Source organism: Balaenoptera physalus (assembly GCF_965194825.1).
Source record: "Balaenoptera physalus genome assembly, chromosome: 18".
Taxonomy (NCBI): domain Eukaryota; kingdom Metazoa; phylum Chordata; class Mammalia; order Artiodactyla; family Balaenopteridae; genus Balaenoptera; species Balaenoptera physalus.
The window spans coordinates 73,665,990-73,676,409 of NC_138899.1; the positions used below are offsets into that span (position 1 = coordinate 73,665,990).

A 10,420-nucleotide genomic window follows, 5' to 3' on the forward strand; every position below is an offset into this window, starting at 1 on the left:
CTAGAAGAATTAAAGAACAAACAAACAGAGATGAACAATACAATAACTGAAATGAAAACTACACGAGAAGGAATCAATAGCAGAATAACTGAGGCAGAAGAACGGATAAGTGACCTGGAAGACAGAATGGTGGAATTCACTGCTGCGGAACAGAATAAAGAAAAAAGAATGAAAAGAAATGAAGACAGCCTAAGAGACCTCTGGGACAACATTAAACGCAACAACATTCGCATTATAGGGGTCCCAGAAGGAGAAGAGAGAGAGGAAGGACCCGAGAAAATATTTGAAGAGATTATAGTCGAAAACTTCCCTAACATGGGAAAGGAAATAGCCACCCAAGTCCAGGAAGCGCAGAGAGTCCCATACAGGATAAACCCAAGGAGAAACACGTTGAGACACATAGTAATCTAATTGGCAAAAATTAAAGACAAAGAAAAATTATTGAAAGCAGCAAGGGAAAAACGACAAGTAACATACAAGGGAACTCCCATAAGGTTAATAGCTGATTTCTCAGCAGAAACTCTACAAGCCAGAAGGGAGTGGCATGATATACTTAAAGTGATGAAAGGGAAGAACCGACAACCAAGATTACCCAGCAAGGATCTCATTCAGATTTGATGGAGAAATCAAAAGCTTTACAGATAAGCAAAAGCTAAGAGAATTCAACACCACCAAACCAGCTCTACAACAAATGCTAAAGGAACTTCTCTAAGTGGGAAACACAAGACAAGAAAAGGACCTACAAAAAGAAACCCAAAACAATTAAGAAAATGGTCATAGGAACATACATATCGATAATTACCTTAAACGTGAATGGATTCAATGCTCCAACCAAAAGACACAGGCTTGCTGAATGGATACAAAAAAAAGACCCATCTATATGCTGTCTACAAGAGACCCACTTCAGACCTAGGAACACATACAGACGGAAAGTGAGGGGATGGAAAAAGATATTCCATGCAAGTGGAAATCAAAGCTGGAGTAGGAATACTCATATCAGATAAAATAGACTTTAAAATAAAGAATGTTACAATAGACAAGGAAGGACACTACATAATGATCAAGGGATCAATCCAAGAAGAAGATATAACAATTATAAATATATATACACCCAACATAGGAGCACCTCAATACATAAGGCAACTGCTAACAGCTCTAAAAGAGGAAATCGACAGTAACACAGTAATAGTGGGGGAGTTTAACACCTCACTTACACCAGTGGACAGATCATCCAAACAGAAAATTAATAAGGAAACACAAGCTTTAAATGACACAATAGACCAGACAGATTTAATTGATATTTATAGGCCATTCCATCCCAAAACAGCAGATTACACTTTCTCCTCAAGTGCGCACGGAACATTCCCCAGGATAGATCACATCTTGGGTCACAAATCAAGCCTCAGTAAATTTAAGAAAATTGAAATCATATCAAGCATCTTTTCTGACCACAGTGCTATGAGATTAGAAATCAATTACAGGGAAAAAAATGTAAAATACACAAACACATGGAGGCTAAACAATACACTACTTAATAACCAAGAGATCACTGAAGAAATTAAAGAGGAAATCAAAAAATACCTAGAGACAAATGACAATGAGAACACGATGATCCAAAACCTATGGGATGCAGCAAAAGCAGTTCTAAGAGGGAAGTTTATAGCTATATAAGCCTACCTCAAGAAACAAGAAAAATCTCAAATAAATAATCTAACCTTACACCTAAAGAAACTAGAGAAAGAAGAACAAACAAAACCCAAAGTTAGCAGAAGGAAGGAAATCATAAAGATGAGAGCAGAAATAAATGAAATAGAAACAAAACAATAGCAAAGATCAATAAAAGTAAAAGCTGGTTCTTTGAGAAGATAAACAAAATTGAGAAACCATTAGCCAGACTCATCAAGAAAAATAGGGAGAGGATGCAAGTCAATAAAGTTAGAAATGAGAAAGGAGAAGTTAAAACAGACACCACAGAAATACAAAGCATCCTAAGAGACTACTATAAGCAACTCTATGCCAATAAAATGGACAACCTGGAAGAAATGGACAAATTCTTAGAAAGGTATAACCTTCCAAGACTGAACCAGGAAGAAATAGAAAATATGAGCAGACCAATCACAAGCACTGAAATTGAAACTGTGATTAAAAATCTTCCAACAAACAAAAGTCCAGGACCAGATGGCTTCACAGATGAATTCTATCAAACATGTAGAGAAGAGCTAACACCTATCCTTCTCAAACTCTTCCAAAAAATTGCAGAGGAAAGAACACTCCCAAACTCATTCTTTGAGGCCACCATCACCGTGATACCAAAACCAGACAAAGATACTACAAAAAAAGAAAATTACAGACCAATATCACTGATGAATATAGATGCAAAAATCCTCAACAAAATACTAGCAAACAGAATCCAACAACACATTAAAAGGATCATACACCATGATCAAGTGGGATTTATCCCAGAGATGCAGGGATTCTTCAATATACGCAAATCAATCAATGTGATACACCATATTAACAAATTGAAGAATAAAAACCATATGATCATCTCAATAGATGCAGAAAAAGCTTTTAGACAAAATTCAACACCCATTTATAATAACTCTCCAGAAAGTGGGCATAGAGGGAACCTACTTCAACATAATAAAGGCCATATATGACAAACCCACAACAAACATCATTCTCAGTGGTGAAAAACTGAAAAGAAAGCATTTCCTCTAAGATCAGGGACGAGGCAAGGATGTACACTCTCACCACTATCATTCAACATAGTTTTGGAAGTCCTAGCCACAGCAATCAGAGAAGAAAAAGAAATAAAAGGAATACAAATTGGAAAAGAAGAAGTAAAACTGTCACTGTTTGCAGATGACATGATAGTATACAGAGAGAACCCTAAAGATACCACCAGAAAACTCCTAGAGCTAATCAATGAATTTGGTAATGTTGCAGGATACAAAATTAATGCACAGAAATCTCTTGCATTCCTATACACTAATGAAAAACCTGAAAGAGAAATTAAGGAAACTCTCCCATTTACCACTGCAACAAAAAGAATAAAATACCTAGGAATAAACTTACCTAGGGAGACAAAAGACCTGTATGCAGAAAACTATAAGACACTGATGAAAGAAATTAAAGATGATACCAACAGATGGAGAGATATACAATGTTCTTGGATTGGAAGAGTCAGTATTGTGAAAATGACTCTATTACCCAAAGCAATCTACAGATTCAATGCAATCCCTGTCAAATTACCAATGGCATTTTTTACAGAACTAGGACAAAATGTCTTAAAATTTGTATGGAAACACAAAAGACCCCGAATAGCCAAAGCAGTCTTGAGGGAAAGAAACGGAGCTGGAGGAATCAGACTCCCTGACTTCAGACTCTACTAAAAAGCTACAGTAATCAAGACAATATGGTACTGGCACAAAAACAGAAATATAGATCAATGGAACAGGATCGAAAGCCCAGAGATAAACCCACGCACCTATGGTCAACTAATCTATGACAAAGGAGGCAAGGATATACCATTGAGAAAAGACAGCCTCTTCAATAAGTGGTGCTGGGAAAACTGGACAGCTACACGTGAAAGAATGAAATTAGAACAGTCCCTAACACCATACACAAAAATAAACTCAAAATGAATTAGAGACCTAAATGTAAGACTGGGCACTATAAAACTCTTAGAGGAAAACATAGGAAGAACACTCTTTGACATAGATCACAGCAAGATCTTTTTTGATCCACCTCCTAGAGTAATGGAAATAAAAACAAAAATAAACAAATGGGATCTAATGAAACTTAAAAGCTTTTGCACAGCAAAGGAAACCATAAACAAGACGAAAAGACAATCCTCAGAATGGGAGAAAATATTTGCAAATGAGTTATCGGACAAAGGATTACTCTCCAAAATATATAAACACCTCACGCAGCTCAATATTAAAAAAACAACCCAATCCAAAAATTGGCAGAAGACCTAAATAGACATTTCTCCAAAGAAGACGTACAGATGGCCAAGAAGCACATAAAAAGCTGCTCAACCTCACTAAGTATTAGAGAAATGTAAATCAAAACTACAATGAGGTATCACCTCACACCAGTTAGAATGGGCATCATCAGAAAATCTACAAACAACAAATGCTGGAGAGGGTGTGGAGAAAAGGGAACCCTCTTGCACTGTTGGGAATTTAAATTGATACAGCCACAATGGAGAACAATATGGAGGTTCCTTAAAAAACTGAAAATAGAATTACCATATGACCCAGCAATCCCACTACTGGGCATATACGCAGAGAAAACCATAATTCAAAAAGGCACATGCACCCCAATGTTCATTGCAGCACTATTTACAATAGCCAGGTCATGGAAGCAACCTAAATGCCCATCGACAGACAAATGGATAAAGAAGTTGTGGTACACATATACGATGGAATATTACTCAGCCATAAAAAGGAATGAAATTGGCTCATTTGTAGAGACGTGGATGGATCTAGAGACTGTCATACAGAGTGAAGTAAGTCAGAAAGAGGAAAACAAGTATCGTATATTAACGCATATATGTGGAACCTAGAAAATGGTACAGGTGAACCGGTTTGCCGAGCAGAAATTGAGACACAGAAGTAGAGAAAAAATATACGGACACCAAGGGGGGAAGTGGCGGGGGGTGAGGGTTGTGGTGTGATGAATTGGGAGATTGGGATTGACATGTGTACACTGATGTGTATAAAATGGATGACTAATAGGAAAAAAAAATTTGATAGTGGAATGGACTTGGAAACTTTTATCACCTAAGACAGTTCCTTGAACTTTGTAGGTGTCTAAAATAATATTCAGTGGTTCTTTGCCAACTGTTGATCTTAATGAACTAAATAAGGCTTTTGTCTTAGCTTTCTTAATAAGTTATAACACGGAGAAGAGTGCATAAGTCTTAAGTTTAACTATAAACTTATGACCTATGTGAGTTATCTGAACTCCCCCTAGTATAACCCCTACTCAGATCAAGAAACAGAACTTTCCCAGCACCTCGGAAGCCTTCCTTATACCATTTCCTGGTCATGACCCCTGCTTTCTGCCCCCAAAGTAACCACTATCTTCACCATAAATTTGTTTTGCCCAGTTTTGAATTTTTTAAAAAGAAACCATACAATGTATATCATTTTATGTCTGCCTTGTTTTGCTGAATATTGCTCATGAGTTTTATTTCTGTTGTTGCTTGTAGCAATGCTCACTTCTTTTTATTGTCTTCTATATTTTATTATATAAATGTCAAATATATTCTAATGTTGATTAAAATATATATATATTCAGTGATACTAACGCACTGGAGAAACAGAGATAAATCCAGCTCTCCTCAAGGCCTGGTGTCATTTGCAGGCTCCAGCCCCTCCTCTTTGCTCGGCCTGTGGCCACACCCACACCTGGAAGAGGCCCCTGCTCTGCCTTCTGCCCTCTTTCCACTTTCTGCGCCTGGGCTTCTTATTTGGGTCAGCAGTTAGCACTTGATCTTTCACTGTCTTTTGTTTTGCTCCACATTAAAATCCACTGGCTCCAACAGTGATCAAGACTAAACCCCTCACACCGCAAGTCTGTGTTCCCTCCATCAGGGCCTGGGATGTGTGATACGTCCCTCTGGTTACTTTTCCTCTCCACTGTCGGCATCCTTGTAATGCTTTGTTCCACTCCCACCCAGCCCTTCCTTCCTTCCACACCCTTACAGTCTAGCCCCTTGCACTCCCCAATATCTACACACTCCCTGTGTCCTCAGACCTCTCTTGGAAGCTCCTCCCCCTTTCCCCAACTAAACTGTCACTAGCTCTCCCCGAAGGCACCAGTTCTCCTGCAGTCCCCAGAAGCTGCTCATTTCCCCACGCCCTTGTTAAATGAGATAGGCTGTATAAAAAACTCAGCCCCCAGCTTGGTACCTGATAAGGACTCCAGAAACAGTAGCTATTAATAGTCCATCTTTATGATTATCATTGTAGTTGTTCTGGGGTCATGTGCTGAGGTCACTGTTCTCTTCACTCCCCCAAAGCATTTCTAGAGCATTCTCTTTCACCTTCTGGTGAAGACCCCTGCCCTGTGGAGTACACGCTGCCCAGGGAACATCAGCCTCGACTCCACCCGAACTGTCAGCAGGGCCCCTGGCTCATAGATGTTTTGTCTTCTCTTCATCTACCAGCCCTGCTTCTTTATACTTCCCTCTTTCTCTGGGATTTAGATTTCATGGCAGAGCATCTCCATCCCACTCTTGCCCAAATCCTAAACTCTCTTGTCCATCTTCCGTTTTTTATGACTTGCCCAGACAAATCTCCTCTTGGAGTGGTACCAATTCTGCTTTCTCTCTGCCAGCGCCTGAGCAGCTAAACCCTGAACTCAACTTGCTAGTGTTTATACAAGAGTTTTTTCATGCACTTCATAATATATCAATAGACTATTCTGAAATTCCCTTTCTGTAATATATTGTTCAAAGCACTAAGCATTTGTGGAGGGTCTCCCACCTCTCATGATAGCAGTGAAGATACTAGCATGGCCGTGGACTTCTTGAAGCCTAGAGCTGTGGCTTCAGGTCTGTGCAGTAAGTCAGCAAGTTCTCATCTTTTTATGCTGTTGGACAGTTTAACAGGACAGCATTAACCTGTTCCTTTAGAGTGTGGTAATAATCAGTGTTGATTTTAATGTGGAGTTTTGGCCTTTGAAAATGAGAATCATTTAGAAATGGAAGTTATTTAAATCAACACAGATTCAGTAATAGAACCAGGAAGGAATACTTGCGCTTAAGCACTTCTCTGAGTTCTGGATTGTTCTTCAGTTCTTGGTCAAGACAAGTTTTGGTGAGTTTACTCTTGGTCAAGACAACATCTTCTTGGCCTTTGGTCTTGAATTGCCTGGTTGCAGACTATACAAAAAAAAAAAAATTATTTAAGAGATTGCTGCATGACTAATTCAGGCACAGAATTCCATTTCCCTCACCTCAAGACTGTAACACACAAACCCTGCTGGAGTTTCTAGCCTGCAGGTCTGCAGAGGTGCCAGCCCCCACCATTATATCAGCCAATTTCTTAGGAAAAAAAAAATATATGTGTGTGTGTGTGTGTACACACACACACACATACACACACACACACACACACACCCACCCTATTGCTTCTGTTCTGGAGAAACCTGACTGATACACAGAATCCAAAGTCTGCTTCATTTATAACTATCCCTTCACTTTCCAGGGACCATGGTCTGCTATTATTTTCCTTCTTTTGAAGTCACAGGCAACACAAGCCATCACTGAACTGCTAAAGTTTTATGAGCGCTTAGGAGAACCTAAACCCTCAGATGCTTTCAAACAATGAACTCATGCAGTTTTTGGAGAATTTTTTTTTTAAAGTAATAATATCTGGGAAAATGTTCACAAAATTATATACAAATTTCTAAATCAATAAAAAATCTGTAAATACTTGGTGCGTGATGTCCAGTGCACTGGTTCTTTCGGTTCTGATTTTTCTTAAACTTCATTCCAATTAGGTATGATCCCAATTTTGATCTTTTTAAAAAGGCAAAAACAAAACTGAAAAAAAAATATGGGCATTGTTAATCTCCTTGAGATGGAAGTATATATGGAATGTTTAACTTTTATTTGCAGTGAACATATATTGCTCTTACAATAGGAAAAAATTAAGATTCTGAAAAATAGAAATACTTGTTTTTAGAGTATGCAATTAAAGCAGAGTTGGAAATTTTGGATAATGTGGATGAGATTAAAGAAAACTTGAAAAACATTAAGAAGTTGAGAACTCAGGGGTATAGGAATGTAAGTTGATTCTTGAAACATCATAAATATATGTGCAAGGCACACAGAGGGACAAGAGTACAGATAAGAATATTAACCATCACACGATGGGAGGAAACTAGAGATTCAGCTTCCTGGAAGAGCCAAGCCCAGAGGTCTGAATGCTAGGCAGTGGAATATGACACTCTATTAAAAAATAAGGCTGGTAATTGGGGCCTGGAGCCCTAGTGTTCCAGCACTGTGTCAGTTCATCAGCCCCAGCTGGGGATACCGCCAGTGAAATGGAAGGATGAAGTTAGGAGTGGCTGAACAAGAAAGGACTTGGGAACCAAATGTTGTCCAGAGAAACTGAACCATAGAGAACTAAGAAAAGTGAGTGACTCAGCTCTTACACTGTTGTTTTGTTTTGTTTTTTTTTTTTGAAAAAGGAATATGTGTCACGATAAGTTAACTTGAAATGCGTTGCATCTGAAAATACAGCAGCAAAAGATGAGAAAGATACTCAGAAATATATTTAAACTTAGAGAAACTTTATCAATCAAATGCCATCCCTTCTGGATAAAAATCCTTTCACCAAATCGTGTAAAGCCTTTTATGAGTTTTTCAGAAGAAGGCACCCTGGAAATTTAAGTTATTTTTATCACCTTTATTGAAAAGGCCATTTCTTTGCTCTAAGGCTGAATTCTTTGATGCAAGTTCAGTAGCTTTGGAGTGACTCTGAATGCAGCTTTCAGAGCAGTGAGAAAAATCATGCAGTGTTGAGATACCAAGCTTCCTTCAAGAAATCATTTGAAAGTAACTGATAAAGATGCTTAGGGCTCTGAATTATTGTGAAGTATGGTATTCAGAGAAACTGGTAGTTTGGAACACTTTTCTATAATTACATGCTGTTGAATTCTAAAATGTCACATAACAATGTAAGAGCAAGATATATTCATTTTTAACTCACTGTGGACAAAATGCATAGATGCAGTCTCCAGTCTGAGGCTAAGGAGGTGGACGTGGGTGCACCAGTTAGGTTATTTTGTTGACTGAGCTTAACGATCATCACCGATGCCATGGCCATCAGTTATTAGGGAGGGGAATGACTGCATCAGGCATTTCAAGGATTTGGCAAAGATATAGCAAATGCCAGAAGGAAAAATGGGAAAGAGCAGAAACAACGACAACGAAAGTCCTCGTGAGACCAAGAGACCTAAGCTGGGACACGCCCTACATAACAGCACACAGAAACCAATAGCACACCACTCTTTTTTTTTTTTTTTTTTTTTTTGGCTGTGTTGGTTCTTCGTTTCTGTGCGAGGGCTTTCTCTAGTTGCGGCGAGTGGGGGCCACTCTTCTTCGCGGTGCGAGGGCCTCTCACTATCGTGGCCTCTCTTGTTGCGGAGCACAGGCTCCAGACGCGCAGGCTCAGTAGTTGTGGCTCATGGGCCCAGTTGCTCCGCGGCATGTGGGATCTTCCCGTGTCCCCTGCGTTAGCAGGCAGATTCTCAACCACTGCGTTTAGCACGCCATTCTAATACAAGAACAAAATCATAGTGTTTCTGGAGTTTGGGCATTTTGTAGATTGTTGTTTTTCAGAATTTTCCTGCTGCTCTGTAACACAGTTTGAACTTTAAAACTTCTGTATACTAAAAGTCATTCATTTAGTAATAATAGTCAATACATACCATGCTTTTTCTGTACCAGGCATTGTAGTTTACAGATGATATCCCACCATAACCCTTTAAGATAGGGGATTGTTTCCATCCCCATTTTGTAGGTGAGTCACAGAGAGGTTAACTTGCCCAAGGTTCTACAACTCTTCTGTGACAGAACTAGAATTCAAAGCCAGTTAACCCAGCTTGCAAGTCGAGACCTTTACGGTATGACACCACACACTGCAGCTTCTGTTTTTATTGGGCATCTTTAAGGACGTGGCACTTGGCTTGTTTCCGTAGGTAATGTGAAGTATGAGATAGGGATTTTTCTAAGTTTTAGTAAATTCAGTATTTTTCTACTTTCTAAAAGCCCGTGTACATATACACTTAGCAGTTCGCCATGTAGCCTCTGGTGCGACCTGTACTGAAAATTCCTCAAACAGTGAAAATAGCTCACTGGCAGAGAAGAGCCGATCACAAGACATGCAGGTCTCGTCTATCGCCGGGTAATACCTGGGTCAGCTGGAGCAAACCTACTGCTGCTGCCCAGGGGCGGCTCTCTGGACTGGAGGTCTGTGCTGCAGCCGGCCTGTAGTGACATCAGCAATGAGAGAGCCCCCTGACCCCCCACGCGGAGCCCACCCCCCATCCGCAAGACACCAGCACCGGGACGTGGCCTGTTAAGTCCAAGCTCATCTCTGGTTGCCCTTGGATTAGTTTTCGCTATAACTGAAGGCTAGTGAAATTAACAACAACAATCATATACATATGTTACTTAGCACTGCTCTATGCAGCACTGATTTGTTACAGTATTCTCATCACAGAAATGTTTTTATTTTAAAATATTTATAAATCTTTTATAGTGAGGAAGAGTATTAGGGTGAAGCATATGTAATTACCAACACTGAACGTGTTTGACCAACAAAAACCAGTTTTCTTACATAAAGTGGGTACAGTCGATGGAAGTACCATCGTAAGTTCTCAGCCAGTGAACCAC

General features: G+C 39.4%; 1 long non-coding RNA gene across 1 annotated transcript in view; it reads right to left on the reverse strand.

The window, feature by feature from the left end:
* Positions 1 to 4,086: 4,086 nt before the first annotated feature.
* The window catches only part of LOC309647898, a 39,478-nt gene continuing 33,144 nt past the window's right edge, over positions 4,087 to 10,420 (reverse strand). The window contains exons 2-3 of the long non-coding RNA XR_014256377.1: positions 7,452 to 7,561; positions 4,087 to 6,898 (exon numbers count right to left, since the gene is read on the reverse strand). This is a non-coding gene — a long non-coding RNA (uncharacterized lncRNA). The remainder of the gene's footprint in view (positions 6,899 to 7,451; positions 7,562 to 10,420) is intronic.